Here is a 24,442-nt window from a genome sequence, read left to right on the forward strand (position 1 = left end):
ACATACATACCGGACAACTCACCTTCAGTGTACAAAGCCATCGAACATCTTCACAGACTCTCTTCGGAAGTTCACCAAGAGCAAGAAGAATGGTCGCTTGGTGGTTGGTTCTGGGACACCGTCAAAAGCTGGGGCTGGAGACTGCTCACCATTATCCTGATTCCCGTAGTTATAATATGTGGCCTATGCTTAGGAATTCAATGTTTGCCACCTATGTGTTCTTTATGTGCGAGTTGTATTTTTCCCAAAACTGTGGACGTTGGAAGCGAACATATGAGAGCATTGTATGATACCGAAGTTAGGAATTTGATGAAAATTGACATTGAGTAAAGCAAGGTGGCTAGATATGTTGAAAAGGGGGGACTGTTGAAAGTTGGACTGAGACCGTCAACATTATCGGCGCCCTCTTGCTCTCCTTAACCTTTTTGTGCGCGTAAGACAGCCGCCATTTTGAACACCATGGCTTCCCTGCTCCCGCCGAGAGCCAGCGCGCCTCTCTCCCACTCCTAGCTTCGCCGGCATCCCCCCCGCATACTGACAACCCCCCTGCCTGCACCTGCCGCGAATCATAAAACCCCTCTTCAGCGCTGCTCTGCCCCAGGCCCTCGTCCTGTTCCCAGCGCGACACCTCCCTTCTTCCCATTTATGATTCCCGGCCCTTTGATGCAAACCCCTTTTCCCCGTGTGCCCGTTCGTCTTCCTCGTTCCCAGGCCGACACCCAGCTCTGCCGATACTGTTCCTTGCCCCTCCCCGTACAATAGAAAGTTCCCCCCCAGCAAGGGATCCCCGGGTTGATCAAAGCCCCCCGCCCTACGAGACCCGATCAAACCCCACACACTCCGTGAATCGGCGGAATATCCAGCTGCGCGATGATCATCACCTGTTGTGAACGGGGCGGGGACTTCCACTGTAACCTTGCGTGGGAACGGGCTGGGAAAGGGGGGGGGGGGATTCTGAGGATGTCTTTCCGTACATCAAAGTATCGACGAGAATGTGTTACATGCAATAAACAGATAAACATGTGTATAAGAGGCCAGGCCTCAGGGATGCAGTTAGAGCACCTCAGAACGATACCTTCTGTCCGTTTCGTTGTGTTCTCCTCCGGAGAAAATAAAAACCTTGTTTCCTGCCTTCCAGTCTCCAGCGCCTGCCTCTTCAATAGTTTAACGTCTTTGTGGGTTCAAGAGGCGACACCGCCGGGCAATACTTAAGGATCTTATATTCTGGTTGGTAGTGCCCCCCAATTATTTTCACAGGTGTGTTGGAAGCATCGAAGCATGCAGACATGAGCGTGACATTCCTCTCACAGCTCGTGGCTGCCTTGCGTCGCTTTGGGAATGAAATGTTTTATATGTGAGAAAGTTGGGAGGTAGAAGTTAACAGGGGTTCACTCATTTTTGCTTTAAACTTGCTGCTTACAAGACGTGTTCCGAGGATCAATCCACATCAAGAGAATTACCGTCTCTGTCTTTTCATTCCTGAATACTGGACTTTCCTACAATTACTAATTCTCTACTATCTTTCAGATGTGGAGCTTGAGGGTGCACTATGTTCCTGCACGTGGTTGGAGACACACCAGTGACAGAAAGTTGAGCTGTGAAGATTTTCTCCAGTGTCACTCTCACTCTTTCTCTCTCTCTCTTTCTCTCTCCTTTGATGGATGCATGACTCACAATCTTATCTTCCTATTTATCTAACAGGCTGTGTTTTACGAATTGGCGTCCCCTCCCAACACCACCAAAGCTCAACGCCTGTTGAACCTGCAATGATTTGTGGCCATCCTGACAACACCTGAGAAGGTTGCATCGGCACATGGTGGACCCTCTTACGCACACACCGGTGGCAGAAGGTGAGCAGAGAGACTTCTTTCTGCAGCAGCGAGCAGTCACCTCTGGGAGGTAAGAGTGGATAGTGTGCAGATGTCTGGGTGCACAGGAGCTGGCAAACACCTCTAGGCAGTAGGAGTGAATGGGGTGCTGCAGTCTGGGTGCGCAGGAATGGGCAGTCACCTCCGGGCAGCGGGAGTAGAAGGGGTGCAGCAGTCTGAGTGTGCAGGAACAGGAAGTCACCTCCGGGCAGTGGGAGTGGATTGGGTACAGCACCCTGACTGCAAAAGAGCGCACAGATACCTCCTTGCAGTGGGAGTGGATGGGGTGCAGCAGTCTGGGTGCACAGAGGCGAAACAGAGAATTATGCAAGTGCAGTTGTATGTACTCTGCAATTACAAATTCTATACTATCTTTCAGATCACTAATCTTGATGGTGCAGTATGACCTGGCACATTTTTGGGCACACACCAGTGGCAGAATGGTGAGCTGCGAAGATTTTCTCCAGTGTCAACACTCCCTCTCCAACTCTTCCTTTCTCTCTCTCACACTTTCTCTCTCTGGGGCATATTATCAAGCCCCTTGTCGCAGCAATATCGGCACTTTTCTGCTGATATGTGCATCACCCTATTATCAAGGGAGCGTTAAGGCAATTAACGTGGCTTAAAGCCACATTAATCGACTTAGCGCTGCCTTGGTGATAGGGCCCTTTTCATGATAAACTTATTGTGAATGGGGGCGACAGTGGGTGTTGCGGTGGGCGTACCACCACAACACCCGTTCACTTCGACGCTGCCACCTATTATCAAGCTTGGCGATAATAGGTGGCAGCGCCGAACATAAGACCAGAAAAATCCTGGTCTTAACGGGTCGAAACGAGGAGAAATGCTTCATTCTCCTCGTTTATGCTTTTTCAATGTGTGCTGCCTTATGCAGCTCACATTGAAAAAGCAAAATGTCAAGGTGTCTTTATGTACAGGAAGGTGTCCCTTCCAGTACATAAACAAACCTCTTTTTAAAAATGCCAATTTTCTACCTACATGTGTGCTGCATGAAGCAGCACACATGTAAGTTACAAAATGGCATTCAAGGTTTGTTTATGTGCAGGAAGGAACTCCTTCTTCTACATAAACAAACCTTCCCTGCTCGCAGACACCCTTGCACTCTGATGCAATGGGGTATGCTCCGGTGATAAGTTGAAAAACGTGTTGCCGTAGCAGGGGGAAACGCTAGGCTGCACCATATCCTTGGTAATATGGTGCAGCCTAGCATTTCTGAAGTGGCGAAGAGAGACATTAAGCCAAGACGGCTAACACCTCTCTTCGCCACTTTGTTGATAATATGCCCCTCTGTCTCTTCCTCTCTCTCTCATTCTTTCTTTCTCTCACTCCCTCTCACTCTCTCTTCCTCTCTCTCTCACACTGTTTCTCTCTCTTTTTTTCTCTCTCACAACGTTTCTCTCTTTCTCTCTTCCTTGTATCTCACTCTTTCTTTCATTCTCTTACTTTATCTGTTTCTCTCCCTTCCTCTCTCTCACTCTTTCTCCATCTCTCTCACTCTCTCTTCCCCTATCACACTGTTTCACTCTTTCTCTCTTCCTCTCTCTCACTCTCTCTCTTCCTCTCTCTCACTCTTTCTCTCTCTCTTCTCTCTCTCACACTGGTTCTCTCTTTCTCTCTTCCTTGTATCTCTCTCTTTCTCTCTCTCACTCTTTTTCTTTCCCTGTCTTACTCTTTCATTCTCTGTCTTCCTCTCTCTCTTTCTTTCTCTCTCTCTATTCCTCTGTCTCACAGTTTTTCTCTTTCTATATTCCTTGTATCTCACTCTCCCTCTCTTTCCCTCTTTTTTTCTCTCCTTTGCTGGATGCATGACGCACCATTTTATCTTTCTTTTTGGCTTGCAGGCTGTGATTCAAAAATTGTCGAGGGATGACACGCCATCACTGTACATAGTTTTATTTGTTGTTATTTTGTTTTAATAGAAAGTTTTACACACATAGTTTTATTTGTTGTTGTTTTGTTTTAATAAAATATTTGATATGTAAATCCATATATGACTAAGATTCTTACTGTCCAACCTCACATGCATCTTTTTTATTAAAACTGCAACACCAGCCGATTTGTTAGGCTCCACATTTAAATGAGTTCCTGTCACATTTGTTTGTGGGGGGTGAGCGGGGATGGTGGACAAGGAGCTTCTGCTGGGGGATGTGAGAGTTGTGTTGGTTGTCCGACCTGCATCATCGTTGCCTCCATTGCGTCTGTTCTCAGAGACCTGCGAGCTGGCGGGCTTGCTTGAAAAAGTGCGGGCCCGAGAAATCGCGCCAGGAGAGCTGCTAGCCCACCAGTGGTTCGCAGAGGGAGACTTGCGGACCCAAAAATGTTGTTGAGGGTATACTGGTGATGTGGGAAGAGGGTGCATTACATGCTGATGTGGGGAGAGGCAGCGTGAAATGGGTATCTATCGTAGACAGACCTCCGGCATGTTTTCAGAGTTGCCTTAGACAGATGTGAGCTGACAAACTGAATCACAAAATGGCTTTTCAATGCTCATACAGTGTGACTTATCAACAGTTTTCACCCAGGCTCGCAGAGGGATAGCTGCGGCCCCTGGGCTTGACTTGCAGAGGGAGAACTACCGGCTGTCCGCTCCCAAAGCAACAGCAGCGTACTAGCTCGCAGAGGTAGAGGCTCAGCAGGGTACTAGCTCGCAAAGGTAGAGAGCTGCGAGCCGACGGACTGGCTTCTAAAGGCATAGCTGCAAAGTGGTCATGTTGGGCAGAGGGAGCTACAAGGGGGTATCTCACAGAGAGAGGCCTGCAGTATATTTCCAGTCTTGGCTTCACAGATACAACTGCAGCCCTGAGAAGTAAAGTAAAGTCCACATTTGTAAAGCGCACAATCACCCGTAAGGGTCTCTAGGCGCTGGGGCCGTCGGGAAGATTAAGCAAGCTATTGCCCAGAGTCACATGGTGCTGGACTAATCTGCCGCCGGAGCCGGGGATCGAACCGTGATCCCCAGATTCCAGGGTCAGTCGCCCTGGCCGCGGCGCCACACCAGAACAGCTGCAAGCCCACCAGTAGTGAGAACAGGGAGACTGGGGGGCCCAATAAGGTTGTTGGGGGTATACCGGTGATGTAGGAAGAGGGTGCGTCACCTGCTGATGTGGGGAGAGGCAGTGTGAAAGGGGTATCTTGCACAGACAGAGATCCGGTTTGTTTTCAGAGTTGCCTCGGAGAGATGCGAGCTGATGGACTCAATCACAAAATGGCTTTTTAATGCTCATATAGTGTGACTTATCAACAGTTCATACCCAGTCATGCAGAGGGACAGCTGCGGCCCACAGCAGCGTACTAGCTCACAAAAGTAGAGGTGGGAGCCGACAGACAGGCTTCTAAAGCCATAGCGCAACCTGGTGATATGACGAGAGGCAGCGTGAATGGCATATCTCACACAGACACAGATGCCAGTGTTACCTCACACAGGTAAAACTGCAAACTTGATGGCTTCCACACATAGAGATGTGAGCTGACGTAGTAAATCACAAAATGGCTGCCAGCACTTCCTGGTTTCAACATCCAATGAGCCGCAAGCTCCTGCTCGTAACCCCACAGCCAATCACATGTCAGAATTCTCAAATATCAATATTATAAAATGTGATGTTTCTCAAAAACGACTGAACAGATTTACACCATTTAAACAAATGCATGCTTTCCGGACCATCACCTTTCTCCCAGCCAAATTTGGCGTAATTCCGTTCAGCAGTTTCACCTGTAATCTTCTCTAAAGTTGATGACATCATTCAATCAGTGTGATAGTTTGTCTTACAGTTTACATAGTGGTAGGTAACTACCATAGTACTTTTCTACCTAATTTTTATAGCCTGGGTCCGGCTAATGGATGTAAGTATTTACAAAACACATGTGTTCCTAATGCATCATACGCGTGTAGAGGTTTTGAATATGGTTGGTTCTTTGTATTGAAGATTAACACTGTGTGAAGGTGACATTTGAGGATTTGTGTTCACTATATTTTCCCACAAGTTTTTCCAGTACTGCACACAAAAGTTTTAAAAGTATTTTAAGCAGCCTTAAGCTTTTAAACAGAATCGTCTCATTTTGACAATTTCTACTTAACATACGACTGTGTTCATCATTTATTATGCTATGCTCGTGGACCTGTTTCGCTTCAAATGATGGTTCGTCTGTAAAGTTTATAGCCAGGTTTTGAGAGCTGCAGGCATTGCTTATTAAAGAAAATAGTGTCTTTTTTATCAAGTGTGCACTGTTCTTAGTAGAGAATCTTAATACTCTAGTGTATTTCTCAAGAGCGTTTTAATGCTTGCAAACAGTTGCGTGCATGTAAAAGTCTCTAATAAGGCAAAAAGGCCCTCCTTGAATTACATATAGGTCCAAGAGGAGGGAGGAATGAGGAAACCAAAGGGGGTATAAACTTCTATGCCGACCTATTCAATTTAACAAACAACCATTAAGGTTCTATATTACAATAACACCCACATAGAGTTCAACTGTCTAAACATATATCCTTTACATTCAATTTGGACCATAGACTTTTTCTAAATTGCAAAAAACATTGAACACATTATTTGTATAGATTTTTTAGTATAAACATATATCTCTAAAATGTATTACACCGGTACATACATGTATAACATGGTGAGCAATCTTTAATATACTAGTGATCCCTTAGAAACTCGTTGACAGGTGTAAACAATTGGTTGTCCAATATGCCGATACCTTGGTAGCACTTAGATAAATGTACCGAGGCATAAAAAAAAGTACTTGCAGTATGCGAGCTGTCCTTAGACAAAACTTGTATATTTAAATCGTGACATAGCGTAACGTTCACCTCGGCTTACTTAGGGGGGCAGGGTTGGGAGTGATATATACTGAGATGAACACTTCTGCCTCCTTCACTAGCACACATTTGAAAATGATGCACACAGCCTGTAAAAGAAGATACTAAGAATCACTTACAAGCATTTCACACTATGGACTGTGTTGTGTCCCAAGAATGTAGACACCAGGAGCCAGGATGTATATTAAATCTTCTTTATTATCTTTCGGTCCAAGTTACATCATTCTTGACTCCAGCCAGCCTAGTGGGGTACCAGCCCCACCAGGAGCAGCCTGTCTTACTGCTCAGCCCATCTCTAACTGCCAACACTCATCCCACTCAGACACCCAGGCATTCCACGCATCACAGGCACACCAACATTCCACGCATCACAGGCACACCAACATTCCACGCATCCCAGGCACACCAACATTCCACGCATCACAGGCACACCAACATTCCACGCATCACAGGCACACCAACATTCCACGCATCACAGGCACACCAACATTCCACGCATCACAGGCACACCAACATTCCACGCATCACAGGCACACCAACATTCCACGCATCACAGGCACACCAACATTCCACGCATCACAGGCACACCAACATTCCACGCATCACAGGCACACCAACATTCCACGCTTCACAGGCACACCAACATTCCACGCATCACAGGCACACCAACATTCCACGCATCACAGGCACACCAACATTCCACGCTTCACAGGCACACCAACATTCCATAGCCAACTCACACTCTAACTGAGCAACTAGAGGCAGCAGGGCTGGAATGCATGTTATACAAATAATAGGTAAGGTATAACAGACTGACTCGAAGAGATCCTAGTGTCAGATACACCCATAGAAATGAGGTGTCATTTCTACCATGGGTAATTATTCCCTTAATAAGAGAGATCTACCTCTTCTGCTGATAAGACCCCTCCCATTATGATTTCTGACCTGTTCCCTTATATCCGCAGTACTCTGTTATTAACCTGCTGACCTCTAGGCACCGCATATACTGAAATTGGTCACCTTGGACAATAATCTTGAGGTATTGCTAAGGAGCATATTTTCTAAGAGAGACTTAGCATCTCCTCCCATTAGATCCTTTTCTGAACTTTTACTTCTTTGAGCCCGCAGCATCTCATGCCAATCTGTTGATCCATAGGTAGTCAATAACTGGACCTGGTCGCCTAGGATAATAATCCTGAGGTAATCCTGCAGCACTCCTATTATAAATCCAGTCATCTGTGGGATTATAGTTCGTTTAGGGATATAATTGGCTGTTATCACGTGGAAATAACTCCTCTCAGCACTGGTCGTCAAATCACTTTTCTGCTCATCACATGTGGTAATACTTGCCACCTTTTTTTATTTCTGCCATGTCACAAATTTCCTTGTGCACTGTGAGGAGCACCACCCTGGTCTTCCTCTCACTGGAGTTGAGCACCAGAATGAGCAAAGAAAAAAAGTACATTCTAATAATTAAATTGATTTACATTGATGAAACAATGTTGTTACCACCACCCGCTAGTTCCTTTAATTGTTCTTTATTTCAAGACATCCCTCGTTTCTTAAATGAGTTTCAGCACACCTTGGTCCTGAGGAAGTTGGTTCATCCACTGAAACGTGCGTAGACCACAATTGTTTTTTGAGAAGTGGTCTCTGGATGAACTGGGTGCTTTGGAAACATCATCATTGGCCCTTCTGCCACCATGTTGGTACCCTCCACAGGGTTGAAACTCCTTCATATTGTATGCTGTATGAAGTGTGTGGTATGATGAGAATGAGGTTGTATGACAGTACTATTTTGGTAATGAATGAATGATGGGAGTCAGTTTTAACTAATGTTTATGTTTCTTTCGGGATGTCCTATGGTATACTATTTGAGTGATACCTACAAAAAAGTACTCATGAAAACTCATTTCTTTACAAATGTTATAAATGTGTGGTATAAATGTAGTGGAGAAGCGTGGCTCAGTGGTTAGAGGCGGCAGGCCCGGAAGCTGAGATCAACCGTGGACCAGGGTTCGATTCCCCGCCTCGGCGGGTCTCGGGCTCAAAATTCCACGGACTCAACAATTCTCGCTCCGGTGCCTACTCAAATCACGGGGTCACACTCTGCGACTCTGGGCAATAGCTTGCTTAATCTCCACTACGGCCCCTCGCGGCGGGATGCCTGGCTTTCACCTTGTGGACACCCTGCCGGGGTTTCTCACAGGGGAATACCAGGACGGGTTCCCTAAGCAAGCGCCAGGATGCCCTTTGGGTGACAGGTTTGCGCTATATAAGTACACCTACATTTACATTTACATTTACAAATGTATGTACCTGTGTAGTACATTTTAGAGATATGTGTTTATAGTTATAAAAAATATATAACAATAATTTGTACGATAAAATGTTTTGCAATTTAGAAAAAGTCTGTGGTCCAAATTGAATGTAAAGGATATATGTATAGACAGTTGAACTCTATGTGGGTGTTATGGTAGCATAGAACTTAATGGTCGTTTGTTAAATTGAATAGGTCAGCATAGAGATTTGTACCCCCTTAAGTCATGTAAAAGTCTCTCCATACAGTAAATATTGTTTACAGTACCCACTTCTCCACTCGTATCAACATAATATCTCAATGTAGGTTTGGTGACTGCCGTGGGTTTGATACAGATAAAAGCTGTCCATGGTAGGGCATTAGTTTTGGAACAGTATTTTTAGAAACTTGGCTTGGCTCTGAACACATCTATACAGATTAAACACTACATGCAATCAAGATTTCCATTTATCTGCGGTTGATTATTAATGTGAACTGCGCTACCCGTGAAGAGTATGGTATTGCTTCAATATAGTACAGAAACCATGCTTTCTATATTTAAGGGAGTTGTTTCTATGAAGGCATTCATTATGCCTCATATTGTTTTGAGCTATTTTGCACTTAAGTTCAGACCTCTAATGCTATGTCCGATTATAGAGCAAAGTGTACAAAATAAACTTGGATGATGGCATCAGTGCTGTCATCTGGGATGTCATTAATGATTTCAACTATGATTGCATCAGTGATGTAATAAATTATGCTGTCAGTGATGTAATACGTGAGGTCATTTGCAGTGCATGGCGGGGGCGCAAATCACTGATATATTCACCTAAATGTAACGCCACAATAGCCTTTTCAGTGAATATGTATATAGATAGCTATATATATATATATATAGATATACTGTACATTCTGATAAGTTATATTATGTCATTGTGATATACTGTAATGTTATTCTGTGCTCTGGTATGTAGTTATGGTATATTATAATGCTGTTATGCAATATTATGTCACACCAACATTTGTACTTCCCAGAGTCAACAAACACTCTTTCTACTTTTTCTGATGCTCTGAAGAGGACGAGAAGTGACAAATGCTTTTGCTGCACAAAACTCACAATAAATTAATTAATACATTAGATCATTACTTTACTTGGGGTAGTCTCGTGCACTGAAAGCTGTACATGTACCAATCATCAGACGGTGTCATTAACCTGTCAGACAAGCAGCACTCACCACAATCAGGACAGAATGCAGACGCCCTCAGGGCAAGAAGCAGGAACACAAGGTACCCCCACATTTGAAGATCTGAAAGAGAGAGAACACTTTGTCAATATTAGTGTGAATGTCATAGTTTGCTCCTTTTCCTTAGCCACTCTTCATTGGTGATGTCATAGATTGAATGGTTTTGGTTATCATTAATCTAAAGATGCACCCTTCTCCTCTCCTGCCTTTGCACAATCCTAGTGACTTGGACACATCAGGTGATGGTGAGTGCCCAGTGCTGTGGGACATGCTCTGCGTGAGATGAGCCTCACTACTTCTAGTCTTCGGTTGATGACTGCCCATGTCAACCCATGGACCATGAGATTAAAGATGGAGCCAAGGACTACATGGGTCCATCGTGACTTCATTTCTTATACGGCAGATGTGTCAGGCGTGAAGCAGACGTGGCAATGCACACCACACACATCTAGGGCTACTTGGTAACTTTGAAGTTTGCAGGTGCAAGGGTAAGAAGGTGGGTGTGTGTTTGGTGTAAGTTGAGAGAGTATGAGGCAGGCATTAGCTAAGTGAACATAGGTGTTCGTAGGGGGAAATATTAGAAATGTGTGATGGTGGTGCAGTGACACTTATGGAAGTGAGGGAATTATTTGTAAGCCTCCTTCCTCAAATCATTTTATCACCTACGTCACTCTATTTAGATGTGCCTTGTACCTGCTACTACCATTGTAATAGTAGTTATAAATACTTGCAATAAAATCATCTGTAAATTCATTGTAAGCTCATTAATCATATTATGGGAGATCGGTATAAGTATTCCTAAATTACACCCCTATAAGGTGTGAACGCTCTATATTTGTTTTGTGATAAAATGCAACGTTGGATTGTGTGGTCCTTAAATGACCACCTCTCTGACCCTGTCTTAGGTGTGTCCATGTGTTGAGCATTTAAATGGGAATGTAAAGCGGCTTCAGTCTTGCATTACAATAATATAGGCTCATATACTGTACAGAAACACTGCGTAGATTGTGTTAATTAAATATGCAGTCATATAATATATTGCTTACATCTAACTCACTCTTGCATGACTAGACTGAGCTCAGAAATGTTTGTGAATTTAACCTACTTTACACATCTGTTCAAAATATGCTGAGATATGACTCTTTGCCGTAGTCTTTAGTCTTACTGCTAGCATACCATTCTCAGAGAGATAAATGTCAGTGACCTATTCGCCTGCACTGCCGTCCCTGCTGTCGCACCTCCGAGAGGTGAATCACACATACTCACTTTGCGGAAATCTCCTGCGCTGCACAGAACACTGCTGCCGCTTAATCAAAGAGGAGTATACTCACCATACTAACTCTTCTGTCACTACTTCAAATAGGAAGACACCTCCCACTCACTCTGCTGTTGCCCCCCAGAAAGATAAATACCTCCCACTCACTCTGCTGTTGCCCCCCAGAAAGATAAATACCTCCCACTCACTCTGCTGTTGCCCCCCAGAAAGATAAATACCTCCCACTCACTCTGCTGTTGCTCCTGCAGAGAGGTACTTACCGCCTACTCACTTTGTGGTAATGTGCAATATCTCAAGCACTTACATTTCTTTGTAGAGAGTTAAGTTCCCCCTTCTTGATGTCATAAATCCACAATCATGCATATCACGTGTTTATCCATTTTCTCAGGAACATTAGGAAATGAAAACTCTAGTGCACGTTCTTGTACTCGATAGTGCTAAATGTGTGCTCTGTCCTGTCCTGTATCTAATGTTGACATCTTTTTCTGAGAGAGTGAAATACCCCAAACTCACTCTCTCTAATATCCTGTTCTACCTCCAACTCTTCCGTCTCTTTCTTATCGAGTTAAATACCCAATTTACACTGTCTCAGATCTCTTGTACCCCATAACTGCAATTCTACCATTTATTCTTTATTAGATTAAATATCCCAAACTCATTGTCTCTAATCTCCTGACTGGCTACAATGCTACCATCTCTTCATTAGCTCATTAAATATTCAATATTCAATGCTGCGGGCGGCACGGGCCTGGAGAGGTGGCCCGCCGGCTCACCCTTCACCGGCGGCGGGCCGGGTATCCACCCTCGGTGCGGGGGGCCTGACTGCTGCAGGACGGGAGCGGCGGAGAATGCGGCTCATCACGCATGAGAGAAGGTCAAATGAATGTCACCTGCGGGGGAACAACGAAGGGGAGATTGCTTGAAGATAGTGGGAATTACATTAAGTGTATGCTGAGCAAACACATGGGAAATGGACTGATTAACCACATGTCAATATAAATGTGATAAAAGGAGCTGCAGTCGAGGTCAGCCTGGGCCTAGTGACGCAGCCCGGTACACTCCAGTTTTAGTGCAGGTCCCACCTGGTCTGACCGTCGTGTTGAAAGACCCCCATCTGTGACCTACTGCCCTGTGCATGCACTTAGCTGGATCTCCATGGGGTGGCAGCTCTGCACCCTTGGGCTCCTGGTTGGAGGGAGACGGCCAGACGTGGCATATCGCTTCGGCGCCGTAGACTTCTGCGGTGGCGGGGCGTCCGTGACCTTCGTGAGGTGCGACCCACATGCAGCAGCTGTCGCCTGTGGCTACTGGACCGGCGCCGGGGACCTGGTAGGAGCGGCTGAAGGGGCAGACAATCAGGTGGCGGCCTACGGCGTGAGGCGCGAAGGACCGGAGGTTCCTACTGACCGTACAGACAAGGCGCACACCGGAGGCCGACTGTCCTGTGCCTACATGCGCGCATTGGTAGGGGGGAATCAGATCTCCCTGACGTCCCACTGCATCGCAGATCCTCCCGTCTGGCCACGATGGGGAAACCTGACAATAAGCAGCCAAAGCTCAACTTTGATTCCAGAAAGACCCCCGATCCCAGACGGCACCTGAGGAAGCGCAAGCCGAGACTGCAAGCACATCAACGGCGGACCTAAAACAACTACTCCTTGCGATGCAGTCGAGCCTGTCTTCTATTGAATCCAAAATGGACGCTATGTCTGCCAGAATGGATGGGCTCACGCATAGGGTAGAAAAACATGATGACCGATTAACAGAAGCGGAGAGGCGGATATCGGATCTAGAGGACACCACTGCCACCACTAACACTCGAACACTCGAGATGGATAAGGTGCTGAGGGTGATAGCCGCTAAAAACGAGGAGTTGGAATCGTGCTCAAGGAGAAACAACCTCTGCATTCTGGAGATACCGGAGTCAACTGCTACTGGGAAAATGGAAGACTACATGGAACGCCTCCTTATAATGCTGTTTAGCAGGGAGGAATTCTCTGCAGCTTTTGTGGTCAAGAGGGCACACCGCTCTTTGGCTAGTCGTCCTCCCCCCCGGCACTCCCCCTCGTCCCATAATAGCTAAAATGATAAACTATCGCAACAGGGACACTGTCCCCCACCTCTCCAGAGAGAAACGTCGCCTTGTTCATGAAGGGTCGGAGATCTCCATATATCCGGACTTTACCATGGCAGTACAGGAGCAAAGGCGTAAATTCCTACCGGTCAAAAGGAAACTTTAGCAGCCCTATGCCATGTTGTTCCCAGGCCACTTGAAGGTCAAGGCTCAAGGGAATCAGCGCTTCTTTACAAATCCGCAACATGCTCCGGACTTCATCAAAACTCTACCTAAACCAACGGGGGCGCCCCTGACCTAGGAGGCAAGAAGACGAGAATAGGGGCGCATCGGACATTGAAAAACTGGTCTTATCATCGCACATGTGCAGTTTCCCTTTTCGATTGGCCTCGTCCACAAGACGGTTTATTGGGAATCCAGCTGTAGTAGCGATGGTCATGTGCACGCTTAAGATGATGAACTTAACTCCCTTCCCACAATGTGACTAACTCTAGCACCATGGGAGCCCAGGCCATGAAACCTTGACGGAGGAGAATAGGAGAGCATCGGACATTAAGTAAATGATCATACGGAGATCCGCGGCTGGGACTTCCCGCGAAGGGCACTGTGCACCTGACCGAAAGCTCGGTCATTGGCTGCAGGAAGTACAAATCATGCGCGGGATTTTAACAATGGCCTTCACCCCCCCCGGTCGTAGAAAAATGACCCTTGGTATAGTTGGAAGCCCACATCACCTGACCAGGCCATGTTCTCCTTTTGCCCCAGGGTGAGAGGATGGCTCCCGAGCTTGACCTGCAATGTCCAAATTGACCCATGCATGGGATACCCGTTGTTGCTTTAGGCCTGCACCGTCCACTCACCTCCACTTTTTACAGTCATGTGGATGGACCTGCACATCTTCCACCCAAACACCCTCGCCTTTCCCGAGGAGAACTTGGTTGCCCTCTTGAAGCCACCCACCAGGTAAACCCTATTACGTGACTTTGTGCGACATTGTTGCAATGCTTTCTTTTTGTCCCCTGTTGGGACTGGGAATTGTGGGACTAATGGGAGGGGGGAGGTTGCTATGCACGGCAGGTTGGGGTTGCCATTGTAGGAGGAGGGGGAGAGTGGGTATTGTTTTTCAAGTTCCTTTTATTTCAACATTTGTCGCGATTCCACTGCTTAATTTATCCACATGCCACTACACACACTATGGCCCATCACGTATTCTTTTACTGCGACAATGACAGAGACTCGTCCCACCATGCTTAAATATAACTTCCTACAGTGGAATGTGCACGGCTTAGGTAAACCCCGTAAACGTCGTCACATTCTTGCATATCTAGAACGACATAATGTTCATTGCGCTATGCTACAAGAAACATATTTATCCCCTAACTCCTCTAACACTGGGCGGCTCACAGAGAATTCTCCTGTTACTCCTCATATGCTCGGGGTACTGCTATATTAGTACGGCATACATTCCCCATACACTCCTATCGGCTCATACGCAGACCCTCAAAGAAGATATATTACTATGTGGGGGAGGCTACTGGGGCAGTCCATTACTATGGTATCGTGCTATGGCCCAAATTCAGATGATCCAGTGTTTTTTAGAGTGTTGTGGGGAAAGATACAAGACATAGACACCACTCACTTACTCTGGGGTGGAGACTTTAATGTTGCGCTTAACCCCAGCCTGGACAGATCACACCCCCAGTCGCATCACTACACGGCTGCGCAGCGAACCCTCCAAGATATAGTGGAGGAACACGGACTTGTGAACCCGTGGAGAACTCACCATCCAGAGGCAAGGCAGGGGTCCTGCAACTCCTCTGTACACGCTTCTGGGTCACGCATAGATTACTGGTTAATGGATAGGGGATTAGCGACTTGGACATCACACACCGCCTACTTATCACACACATACTCAGACCACTCTCCAGTATTGCTGAGGCTCATCCCGCCGCAGGAAGAACCCCCTAAGCTAGCCTGGCACCTCTATCCACAATCATTACTTGACCCTGTCTTCAAAGATGAGGTAGAGCAAAAATATCAGGCTTTTTCCTTCGTAATGAAGGCTCTGTCCCTATACCATATGGGAGGCTTTTAAAACCACCATCAGGGGCGTCTGCATCGCAAACATACTCAGAGACAAAAGAAACACACTCCACAAATTAGAGGTAGAGCTGAAACACACTGAGACTGCCCTCCAGTCTGCACCCTCTCCCACATTACAAGCACAAACTCGTGAACTCCTTAATGAATACCAAGAAACTGCAGAGCGTGAGTGTAAGTTCAGGGGGAAATACCATAAGGTGCTATGGGGAATGCGAAAGAACCGGAAGAGCGTTGGCTTCCTCTATCCGCACAACCCGCTTCACGAACACAGTCCTGGAATTTGAGGATGAAGACAGCTTGATTTGCCGCAACTCTTCGGACATTCTAGCGGCATTTAGGCAATTTTATAAGGGTTTATACTCTACTCACCGACACACCCCAGTGGATTTTGAATCCTTCTTTGATGACACCGCCATAGCCTGGTTAGGGAATAGCCAAAGGGAATTCCTACTAGCTCACCATGAAGTTAAAAAAAAATATCACGGCTATCATGCAATTAAAATCAAGTAAAACACCAGGGCCTGACGTCCTTCCGGCCGAATTCTATAAACTATATAAACATCTCATTATTCCAGTGCTGCGGCACGTGTTCGAGGAGGCCCGCGAGTCTGGAATTTTGCCCCGCACAATGCGAGAGGCCCTTATTATATCCATACCCAAGCCGAACAAATCGCCCACGCAATTGGATTCATACAGGCCCCTCTCCCTTATAAACGTGGATGCCAAAATTCTTGCCAAACTAATTGCCAACCGCATCAGCCCCTTGATACCAGTGCTGGTCCTCCCGGACCAATCGAGCTTCATCCCGACCAGGAGCACCGCTCATAACCTGAGAACCCTATTTGCCTTACTTCATGATATCGATCCTGAGGACAATGTGGCTGCCATATTTCTCGATGCCACAAAGGCATTTGACTCCCTAGAGTGGGACTACCTTTCCTTACGCATGGGTTTCCCCCCCCCTACCTGGCCTTGATAAACTTGTTATACACTGGGCTGCGCGCCACTGTGATGGTGAATGGAATGCGCTCTTCCTCTTTCCCGTTGGCGAGGGGCACAAGACAGGGCTGTCCCCTTTCCCCTCTACTATTTGCATTGGCTGTAGAACCTCTCGCTGCGAAAATCAGGCAACATTATCGAGATCATGCCATCATCTATCCAGAGCGGCAGAACCTCATTTCTTTATACGCCGACGATATTACTCTATATCTACATAAATGAAATGAAATGAAATGAAACAAATATTTATAAGAGCGCACTGCGGCCAAGCGGCTTCCTGGCGCTGAGGAACACAGCCATAATTTGGAAGAGAACCGGGGGGAAGTTAGACAGGAAAAGCCTGAAGGAAGAGAAAAGTTTTAAGAGCTTTACGGAAATGGGAAAAAATGGGAATAGAGCGAATCGAGAGGGGAAGAGAATTCCAGATCTGGGGGGCCCGCACCGAGAAGCGGGTGCCTCCGGTGCGGGATTTACGGAAGCGGGGAACGTGAAGAAGAGAGAGGGAGGACGAGCGAAGAGAGCGACAAGGGGCATGAGAGGAAACTAAAGAATTGATAAAGAGGGGAGCAGATCGGGCATGAGCCCGGAAAGCCAAGCAGGCGAGTTTAAAGTGAGATCTGAGGTGAACAGGGAGCCAGTGGAGGGATTTAAGGGCAGGGGTGATGTGGGAAAACTTAGGAAGACGCAAAACAAGACGGGCTGCCTGGTTCTGGATGGCCTGAAGGCGGCGAGTTTCGTAGGCCGGAATACCTACGAACAGGCCATTGCCATAATCCAGGCGGGAGGTGATAAGGGCAGAAATAATAGTTTTAAGGGCATCAACAGAAAAAAACCGGGAAATCTTGCGAATGAGGCGGAGGGAAAGGAAACAAGCAGAGACGACGGCGCTGATATGCGCATGCATAGTAAGATCATTGCTGATCCTAATGCCCAAGGTCCGGACGGAAGAGACTGGGGAGGGAGGGGGGCCAAAGGAAAGGGGCCAGTGAACAGCAGACCAAGGGTTAGAAGGGCCACCAGTGAGGACAAGCTCAGTCTTGTCAGGATTGAGCTTTAAGTGATTAAAGCTCATCCATTGGGAAATGAAGAGTAGAGTAGAACTGAACTTAGAAAGAGAGTGAGTAGGAGAGGAGAGATCAAAAACGAGCTGGAGGTCATCTGCGTAATTGTACACAGAGACCCCCAGCTCGAGAAGGGAGGAGATAAGAGGGCGGATATAGAGGTTGAATAGAAGAGGGGACAGAGAAGAACCTTGGGGAACCCCACAGGTGACCGGGAGAGAGGGGGCAGAAAAGTCAGAGAGGTGAACTGCCTGTGATCTGCCCTGAAGAAAGGACGCGATCCAGGAGAGGGCGGTTCCCTGGATGCCCGCTGCGCCGACACGGTCGAGAAGAATGGTATGATCGACCGTGTCAAACGCAGCGGACAAGTCCAAGAGAACTAAGGCCTGGGGGAGATTGCTGTCAGCCTTCCCCTTCAGTTCATCCAGGACCGCAAGGACCACACTCTCAGTGGAGTGGCCAGGTCGAAAACCAGCCTGGCGAGCGGCCAAGATGTTATTCTCCTCGATGAAACTCGAGAGACAAGAAGTTACATAGCTCTCGAGAATCTTCCCGAGGTAGGGGAGGAGGGAGATCGGCCTAAAGTTCGATGGAAGGGAAGGGTCCATAATCCTGACATCAGTCTGAATCCTATACTGTGCCTGTTTATCATATTTGGACAACTATCAGGAGTCAACATCAACTGGTCTATGTCCCAAATCTACCCACTTACTGACTCTACCACTAGATTCACCCTGGACTTCCCCATTAAGAGCTGCGATGATACTCTCACCTACCTGGGCATCATTGTGTCCCGGTCACGCACTGAACTTATGACAGCTAACTACGGGATGGCACTAGACTCCATCACCGATAAAATCACAAGGTGGATTGTGCTACCTCTATCCATGGCCGGCAGGGCACCATTGATTAAGATGGTTATCCAACCTAAACTCCTATATTTATTTGTTAATATCCCCTATGCCCCTAGCCGACATTTCTTCTCTGCTATGAAGTCCCAGCTGATACGACTATTATGGGGAGGGAAACAGGCCAGACTCAGGTGGGATACACTCACGCACCCTTATAAAGCGGGAGGGTATTCTGTACCCGATATCGACTTTTATTTCAGCTGCATGCAGGCACACTTTGCCATATATTGGATGAAGCCCCCCCCCCTTTATGCCTCACCTGGAAATTGAGCATGGATACATGCTTCCCACCCCCAGCACGGCCTACATCAGCGTTCCTTCGGTCCCCAGACACAATGCATCCACTACCGTTCAATGTACACTTAGCGCATGGCATGAACTAGCTACACAAACCAACTGTACGCCACTATATTCTCCTCTCCTCCCCCTTCAGGGGCGGCAGGGCCTCCCTGTCACACAGGAGGGCAGATGTCGACAGCTTCTTCGTAAACTCTCCATACATACCTGGGGACATCTATACACTGCTGGGAAGTTCAGTAATAGTGAAGAATTCTTTAAAGACGCAGACCCCACTCCATTAGATTACTTCTATTATATCAGACTCCATCAGGACGTGAAAACTGCCACACCCTCCTTTCCTTTAGAACCTCCAGTGATGCCCCCGCTACATATCCTACTACAACAGGATTCACCTGAACATGTGCTGTCCAAATTGTATCGCCCAGTCCTAACCAATCGAGTGTACGACTCACCACTGGCCCAAAGCAAATGGGAGATAGACCTTGGTCACCCTATAACCGAGGAGCAATGGTCATACTGCTGCGCACAAACGGGTGAAATATCTTCCAACAGCAGATTTAGGATGATACATTACAAATACTTACACCGTCTATATTATACGCCAGCGTGACTGTACAGGCTAAAATTACTTGATAACGACCGTTGTGATCGGTGTGGCAGGGGAGACGCTGACTTTAGACATTTAGCCTGGGATTGTCAGCCTGTACAGCGTTACTGGGCAGAAGTGCTTGCTGCGCTGGACCTTATGACTGGCTTGCTTGTCCCTACTGACCCATTCACTGCTCTCTTGGGGTATACCGAACCCATTGCTGCTAAAATGCGGAAATACACCTCCATGGCTCTACTACTCGCAAAAAGGAAAATCTCCTGTTGATGGGAGAGGGGGAGAGCACCAAAATTGAAGGACTGGCTCCAGGACCTGCTATACTGCCAGAAGCAGCTGCACATATATGCAGAACTCCAACCCACCTCATCACATCCAAGTGACATATGGGGTCCGCTGCAGACCTACTTGATAGAACACGCTGGGGCTAATAGCGCAAGCTCCTCATGATACGTCTCATCTACTCTCTGATGGTCTCCCCCTCTACAACATGGGCACCTGCCGTACATCAGTAGGATTGAGACGATGTAAGAAGGGGATATAGTACTCATGAGCCACGATACCTACCCATCACGATTACAAATTTGCTGACATGTGATATATAAGTGGAATTGTTTTTTTTCCCATCTTTTTCTTTTGTAACACGCCTTTGTTTATGCATTATTGTTATAAATACCATGTATGCTTGCAATGATGACTCAGCCTTCAATGTTGAATACTCCCACTGACGCGGCCGGCCCGAAGGCGTTGTAGGCAGCTTGCTGTGTATCCCCCTACCCCCGATACCTATTCGTCCTTTATATATGCAATGTCGCCATGCCAGCCGTGAAACGGTTGTAGGCAGTAAGCGGTAATGTACGTATATTGCTGGTCCTCAATAAAGGTTTTTGGGAGAAAATAAAAAAATATGTACCTCATGCTCACTATCTGTAATCTCCTGTACTACCTTCAATGCTATCTCTTTCTTATTGAGTTAAATATCCCATACGTACTGTCTCCGCTCTTTACCCCATAGTCACTGTATCTAATATCCTGTATCTCATAATCACTCTCTCTGGTATGCTGTAATCCATACTCACTGTCTCTAATCTCATGTATCACATACAAAATGTCTGTAATCTCCTGTACCCCACATTACATTATTCTTATTTCATGTACCCTTTATGTACCATCTCTTACCTCTTGTACCCCTTACTCTATATTTCTCATCTGTTGAATCTCATGATCAATTGTCCTAATCTGTTATACCTCATTCCCTTTGACTGTAAGCTACTGTACTCATTACTTCTAATCTCCAGTATCCAATATTCACTGTCTCTAATCTCATCTTCCCCATACTCACTGTCTCTATTCTCTTCTACCTGATACTCACTCTCTTATCTCCTTCACTGCCTTTAGTCTTATGATACCTTCCTTATTGACTTAAATACTCCATACTCCCTGTCTATAATCCCCTGTATTCCCCATACTCACTGGGGTATGTGTACAAGAACTGCCACTAACTAAAGTTAGAATTAGTTGGCTGCATTTTTCTTCACGCAGCCTAGCACCAAAAACGATCACCTTTTAGCGATGTATTTACAATGCATCGCTACATGGCAATAGTTTCAGGTAGCCACAGCGAAAACTGTCGCTAACATTAGTGTGAAAGTGATGCAAATTCTGAGGTTAGCTGGTGAAAACTGACGAAAAGTCAATTTGCGGGCAGAAAGTTCACGTTAGTCAGCAGAACTTCACTTTTTAGCCAATAAGTCCACCTCCAGTGAAAAACATACAAAAAAAAACAATGGAATGCAGAATGGAGCAGGCAGTGACAAGTGCAGCACAGCTCAACAACCTCCCCAAGCCCCACAACAGCCAGGATGATCAGCCAGAGTCCCAGGGGTAGAGGAAATACAGATTCAGAGCTATATATATGAAAAGAGGTGCATCGCTGGGGAAAACCTGTGATGCATCAGATTTCATAGCATCCTCCTCCCAACAGCATGGCAGCCAAAACCTTGAAAGTGCAGACAGTCCCTGGGGCCCGGAGGCCTCGCTTGGCCAGCGTCTAGGACTCCGAGTGGGGTACGAAGGGACTGTGAGTTCCTTGGCCGTAGTGGTAGACAGTGAGGTGTCGGCAATTGCCCTTACCTGGTGGTGAAGTCTGCCAGGTCACATGGAGCCACGTTGCTGACCAGTGTGTTAAGACCGCCTGGTGCCCCTGGAGCTGTGAATGGTAGAGGCGATCCTGCGCACCAACGTAGGCATTGCATACCACGTACCACCGCTTCACCGGAGAGCACAGAGGAGATTTACCAATGGGGGGCAGCGCCTCTCTGCATCACAAATTCAAGTTCAAGTTCGGTCATTTGTATAGCGCGCCACTCACCCAGAGGGTCTCAAGGCGCTAGGGGAGGGGGTTAGGGGTTCAATTATTTGTCGAATATCCAGGTTTTAAGTTCTTTTCTGAATGAGATGTGGTTCTGAGTAAGGCGGAGGTTGGTGGGGAGTGAGTTCCAGGTCTTGGCAGCCAGGAAGGAGAAGGATCTGCCACCCATGGTGGATTTCCGGATGAACGGGACTGTGGCGAGGGCTTGATTGGACGATCTTAGTTGGTGGGTGGGTTTGTAGAAGGACAGTCATGTGTTGTGGCATTCGGGTCCTTGATTGTAGAGGGCCTTGTGAGCGTGGGTGAGAAGGCGGAAAGTAATTCTTTTGTTGACGGGAAGCCAGTGGAGGTCTTTTAGATGTTCGGTGATGTGATCTAGGCGCGGGATGTCTAGTATGAGTCTCGCTGACGCATTTTGGATGCGCTGGAGTTTTTTCTGTAATTTTGCTGTGATTCCGGCGTAAAGTGTGTTACCATAATCCAGTCGACTCGTGACCAGTGCGTGGGTGACAGTCTTTCTTGTCTCGAGGGGGATCCAACGGAAGATCTTTTTGAGAATGCGAAGTACGTTGAAGCAGGAGGACGAGACGGCGTTGACTTGTCTGGACATCGAGAGAGAGGAGTCTAGGATGAATCCAAGGTTACGAGCATGGTCTGTGGGTGTGGGTGCTGTGCCCAGAGCGGAAGGCCACCAAGAGTCGTCCCAAGCTGAGGGGGAAGATCCTAGGATGAGCACCTCCACAGGCCCGAGGATGTTGAGCTGGCTGGACGCTGTGGAAGTTGAGGCCCCTGTGCTGCACAGAACTCGTGTGGCTTCACGCATAAGGGGGCCATGTTGCATCACCTGCATTCCCCAGAATTTGTGGTGACTTCCGAATTTAGGCTTATGAAACCCTGCCTGGCTGAGGCTCCTGCTTGCTGAGTCACAGATTTGGAGAGAGTGCAGTGGATTGTGTCATGGTGTCAATGTCCAGGTGAGGAGAAGGTGGGATACGTAGCGGAGGAGGCACCGGTGGTCAAGTCGGGCCCAGGCCTAGTGGCTGCATGTCATGCACCCCCAGTGGCGGCTCCTCCACTATGGCAGGAAAGCATCGCCCACTGCTTTCAAGCAGTGCAGGAAGAGAAAACATAACATGATCACAACTTTCTGATAGTTTAATGCTATGTTTCCTTTGCGTGCACGTCTCCTGCTGCCCAGGCAACCAACAGCACAGCAGACCAGCTCAACTGCATCATCCTCAACGAGCAATCCCTCCACAAAACACACAACAGAAATTTGGTCCTCGATGCCACCTCTTCAGAAATCGCCTTGTTCATGGAAACGTGGACAAACCTCTGCTCTAGACCAAACATTGCCATCACCATCCACGAAGGGATACAAGTCACCCGCACGGACCACCCTAAGCGCCCAAGAGGAGGGATTTCCATTGTCTAAAAAAGCACTCTCAGACAGACCAAGCACTCTAATGACCCGATGGCTACCATGGAACACCTCCACTTCCAGATCTTGACCAATCCAACCCCACCCTCCGCAGCATCTTCATCTACAGGCCCCCCAACTCAGGAACCTGCAGGCGCTTTAAAAACCTGACGCGTGATCCTGCAGTTTGGGCGTGCCCGGGCAAAGCCTGGGCCAAGGGTGGGCCCATCTGCACCCCTCAGCATCAAGAGGAGGCAGGACTGGGCCCCTCTCTTTACCCCCATTCCTACAACTCTACCACCCCTGTAAGACTTTGCTAACTGCGCAATTATCACTGTCTGCAGTCATACACTGAACTCTAACGGCACGCGTACATTTGGGGTACCTGCTGGGCGACCATGATGTGGAAAATTGATCACAAACTTAAATATAATTGACTAGCCATCAAGGGAAGTGTACTTGTTGATTCCTCATCTTTTTCATGAACCTTTGTATGTGCAGCTTTCAAAACCAAGCATCCATCATTCCTCTGCCCGAAATTATATGAGACTCCTGGGACAGTGCTGCAATTGTTGTCTGTGCGTGGTAACAGGTTTAGGTGTCGTCCCTAATTGAGGCACAAACTGGAAAGATTGCATCAATTGAATTGTTCTCATATAATGCTCTGATTGTTTATGAATGCTGTGCATCGATCACGTGGTAATATCGGGGGAGATTAGTATCTCTACAATTTAGCTACCCTACGGTTTGTACCTCTGCATCAAAAATAGACTGATTAAGTAACCCCGTCGGATTTTGAAACAAATTGAGAACCTAGGGGCATACAGCAGCAACAATGGGTAAGAGGAAGTCCATAGAGGCCGCGGCAGGGAGGAAGAAGCTAGTAAAACTCAATAAGTCATCAGCTGTTATAACAGATACTCATTGCTAGCAGATTGCCAAGAGGAAGACCAGGTAACGCAAATCCTAGATACTTCCCATGCGAAAGTCAGTATTAGGGAAATCACAACCCAGACCAAGTGCATAGACATCTATGCACTCATGTCTACCCTTCACCAAAGATCAGACAATATAC

The 24,442-nt window shown here is 47.1% G+C and overlaps 1 long non-coding RNA gene across 1 annotated transcript in view; it reads right to left on the bottom strand.

Annotated features, from left to right (window-relative positions):
- Nucleotides 1-24,442, bottom strand: part of LOC144822043 (uncharacterized) — a 48,985-nt gene that overhangs the window by 13,071 nt on the left and 11,472 nt on the right. Inside the window, exon 2 of the long non-coding RNA XR_013608540.1 lies at nt 10,240-10,311. This is a non-coding gene — a long non-coding RNA (uncharacterized LOC144822043). The remainder of the gene's footprint in view (nt 1-10,239; nt 10,312-24,442) is intronic.

This window comes from Lissotriton helveticus, chromosome 3_1 (genome assembly GCF_964261635.1).
Source record: "Lissotriton helveticus chromosome 3_1, aLisHel1.1, whole genome shotgun sequence".
In the NCBI taxonomy this organism is placed as follows: Eukaryota; Metazoa; Chordata; class Amphibia; order Caudata; family Salamandridae; genus Lissotriton; species Lissotriton helveticus.